Source organism: Hibiscus syriacus, unplaced genomic scaffold, assembly GCF_006381635.1.
Source record: "Hibiscus syriacus cultivar Baekdansim isolate YM2019G1 unplaced genomic scaffold, ASM638163v2 tig00020406_pilon, whole genome shotgun sequence".
NCBI classification, from domain to species: domain Eukaryota; kingdom Viridiplantae; phylum Streptophyta; class Magnoliopsida; order Malvales; family Malvaceae; genus Hibiscus; species Hibiscus syriacus.
The window spans coordinates 1-4,328 of record NW_024062492.1 but is presented as its reverse complement, the minus strand read 5'-3'; the positions used below and the strand labels follow the sequence as shown (position 1 = coordinate 4,328).

Below are 4,328 nucleotides of genomic sequence, written 5' to 3'. Positions count from 1 at the left end.
TGACTCACAGTTTTAAATTCAACCATTACAAATTGAATAAGGCCTATAACCATGCATGTCAAACATCGTTCAAAACAAACATATCATAATATACATATTCTTACGACTTTGTTAAAAATATTAATATGGGCCTACAATTTGTACTGCTGATGAAGGGTCAAAGGGCGAAGTCCCTTGCGGGGTCTAGGGGCGAAGCCCCTAGCGCGCATCAGTCATACTGCGACGCCCGGTGTGATTTTGTTTTTGAAAATTAGTACTTCCGTTTCTATTGAAAAACCTCACTATTTGATAACTTATCAAGTCGTGTTTTTGGGATTTTTAATCCTTAAGGTTTTATACATCGGAACAACCATTGTTCCACTGCCAAACTCGATATGTTATCGCATACCCACAGATCATCATGTCAACAATTGACATATAGATTTCGCAAAATCCTTGCAGCAACACATAGACTGTAAAAATATATTAAAATTAATATATTGATCGTTGTTGTTATCGAATCTAACAATGATATCAGCATAATTGCCGAAAATGATAAAACTAGAACATGCATCATACATATCGCATCAACCAAGAATTTAACCCGAATTCAGATTGTACAAGTGGCTCTAAAACCACTATTGTGACCGTTGGCTCACCCCATGGCGCAGGGGAAACAAAATTTGACGGTCTCACCAGCAATCCAAGTACGATAAACCGAAATTGGGAGGAAAGGATGCAGATACTTACAGGGTTCCTTGAAAATAGTAAGGATAGCAACGACTAATGTTGGTGTCGATCAGTTTGAATCGTAAGCCTCCACGAAATTACGTCTTGACCTCTACTCAGTTCACCCGATCGAGAGCAAAATTTGATTTTCCCAAAACTGATTTTAAGAAAAATGGCTGAAGATATGTGTGTTAAAAAACGGCTGCTAGACCTTACACATCCTTTTATATCCAAGTTACCCTAATCATTTTAGGGATTTTATTATTTCAAATTAATTAAATCTTTATTTAATTAATTGAAATTAAATATTCAGGATCATTAAAACATATGTATATCAAACATACATATATTAACTGTAGATATTTTAGTAACGTACAACAATTGTACATCTTTGCTCGTTTCAATCCTATGGTGTAACCTTGTAGTTCTTGTAAAGTTAGCAGTAATTATTAGAACAATCCTTATATTACATACAATGAGTGACATCTAACTATATCATTGTTACCTAAGTTACAAGAAAATATGATTCGACATATCATCTTGGTGATTAACACTTTTATGTATTACATCCTTATGTCCTTTATATCTAGAATAGGCACAAGCCTTGGAATAGTCACACTTGTATAGCCCATCTATTGTTTCTTGATATCTAGAGTACTTTAATTAACGAATAGTTTGTGATATCTCATATCAATTTATTCGAGCATGATCATGCGTTTCTAGTCTCACTCAATCAAGTGGCCTATGATATATTTCCTATTATGTAGGAAGGACAAATCATATCTTAATCATACACACCCACTACATATATTGAGATATATTCAATAACAGTCTTTATAGAGCAACCAATTAAAACATTTAACAATATATGTTGGGATAGTATTGATCTCAAGTCTGAGGATCATACATATAGTCATCACCATGAGCAATGTTATAACTGTCACATAATAATCCAAGACATACGCTCATGGTGGGTCAATCCAATACATTGTTCTCTAACAATATAATCATGTATCAATTCTGAACTCTATATGTCAATGACAACTCATTGTCATCAATCAATAACATCTTATTAAGCGTATTATTATTGTCCATGCCCATAATAATATTTGACTATGGATCTTTTAATAATAACAATTATGTGATTATATGGACTTTATTATCTTCCAATTTATGTTAAACACATAAATATAACTGAAAATAAGCGGCAATGCATTATTATAAATCGATAAATAAATGTATTATTACAATCATATTGGTCTTTGGGCATACTCTAACACATTGACCATGGTTATTTTAAATATTTCAAACAATTAAATTAATAAAAATATATATTTTAAAACTACTCGATTGAACGTTTTTAAAAATAATTTTAATATTTTTATCAATAATAACTTTTAAATAATAATAAGTTAAAATTTAAAAAAAATGACCATAAAAAGTAAATAAAAGATAGATTTAATGGAATATAGGGAGTATTAAAATTCAGGGTTCGTGTGTTAAAATTGACCATAAATAGTCAATAAAAGATAGAAAATGGGTAAATTACAATTTAAGCCCCTAATGTCAACAAAGTTTATCTTTCTGACTCTATGTTTTTATCTAAATTCAATTTGGCCCTTTGTTTACACAGTTTATTTTCGGTTCATAATTTAGACTATAATTTCATTCAATTTAATTTCTCACAACTTTCATAAATCCGCGTAATGATTTTTGGATTTCCTAAAAGTTCCACTTTTGAATTTCTTTCAATTTAATTTCTCACAATCCTTGCTTCCTTGTTTCCTTGTTTCCTTGTTTCCTTGGTTCTCGTCTCAACCCTAAACCTAGAAACCTAGAAATCAAATATGTTCCAAAATTTTAATGAATAAATACGAGTAGAACTCATTCAGCACGAGGGGGGATCGAGAAAGAGGGGAAAGAAGAGATAGATTAGTGGTCGTTGCGGTAGACAAGGACAAATACAGCCTGCAAGCTCTCCACTGGGATGTTGATAATTTCCTCATCAGAGGCCAAACCTTGAGGCTCGTTCATGTTCTTCATAAACCAATCAGCCCTGTTAATCCAGGTATATATCACCTTAATTAGGGCTTTATTGTTTGTTAATGTGTAATCTCAAATGGTAATTATATCAATCGGTTCCTTCATCAGATGATGGTAGCGTTGTTATTGATCCACAAGTTGTCAGAACATGGACTTCTTCCTTCGACTTCGAAGCTTATGCGCCCGTAAACAGGTGAGCTGTCAGGTGTTTGGATTAAGGAAGAGATTCTAACAGCGACATTAAAACTAGTTGTATGATATTTGTGTGGATTCAAATACAACTGTGTGGCGAAATTAAAGATTATTATTAAGGATTGAAAATATTGATCAATGGATTCATTATTCGGACACGTTTTTGGTTGATTCAAATTTGAATTATATGATATTTATAAAATTTAAATTGATCTGATGACTAAATCCAACCCAAAATTTGCCCAAATTTCAATGCATACAGATACAGTGTGAAGCAGTTGTACTAGAGGATTCAGATGTTGCAAAAGCACTTGTCGGATATGTTCACCAATATGAAATTGAAACTCTGTTTGTTGGTGCAGCATCAAAGACTGGAATTTCAATGTACCCCATAAAATGCATGTTTTCCTTCTACTTTTCAAAAGTGTATGAATGTATGTATGCATGAATTTTGCGTTATGTACGTGTCGGTTATTCGAAGGAACAGATGTTCAATCTATCATACTAAAATTGGCACCAGAATTTTGCAATGTTTATGTCATTTCAAGAAGAAAGGTTGCTGCTGCAAGAACTGCTACTCGTTCAGTCCCCAGTACAGCTCAAATATTAGTATGTTACTGAGTAATTTCATTTTTCTTATTTGCATATTGCTCTGAGCCTGTGATATTGATGATTTGAAGTTGTGTTTTAGATTCACTTTTTAACTTTTAGAAAATAAATAGCCGAAGATTCGTGACGATTGATTGATTTTTCCTAGACTTGATTTTGCCTTGTTTTCTTTTTTGGATAAAATTATGTATATTTTCCAGTTGAAAATCTCATTATCTGTCGCCAGATTATGAGTTTATGCTCAATATTGTGACATTGTCTGCTTTTGATGGCATGCATTTCAAATCAGGGCTCTGTACTTTACTAAAATTATATGGTTTGCTTGCTAGTTGAATTAACAATTTTTGGCATTCGTCTTTCATAAGAGTTAGGAGCCTATCGATATAAATGTTTTGGTTTTTTTTACCCATTTTTCAAATATGAATAAGCTTTTGTTTGAGAGACAAGTGAGATTCTGGATGCTTAAAAAGTTATTGTTAGTGTAAATATATCCCTTTTGAATTACTTGATTTTTTTGTGAACGGCCTAAACTTTTGTTCCTTATTTATTTTCTGCATATTTTTCCATGTATTTGAACAAATGCACTAGTAAATTGTAGCATTTCAAACGGGATAACGAATAGAGCTGCATCCAACTAGTGCCAGCTTACCATTACAAGAATTTTGACCTGCATTGTCAAATTTAGTCAGTTATGCGACATTGCAACTATAAATATTATATAATTAAACTTTAATTTATCTGATTAAATATGTAATTCCCTTTACACTCTTTCAAGA

The 4,328-nt window shown here is 32.1% G+C and overlaps 1 long non-coding RNA gene across 1 annotated transcript; it reads left to right on the top strand.

The window, feature by feature from the left end:
- The first annotated feature begins 2,419 nt into the window (after positions 1-2,419).
- Positions 2,420-3,328, top strand: LOC120209835. The gene is made up of 3 exons (XR_005524445.1): positions 2,420-2,776; positions 2,860-2,944; positions 3,206-3,328. It is a non-coding gene; the product is annotated as an uncharacterized LOC120209835 (long non-coding RNA).
- Positions 3,329-4,328: the final 1,000 nt, after the last annotated feature.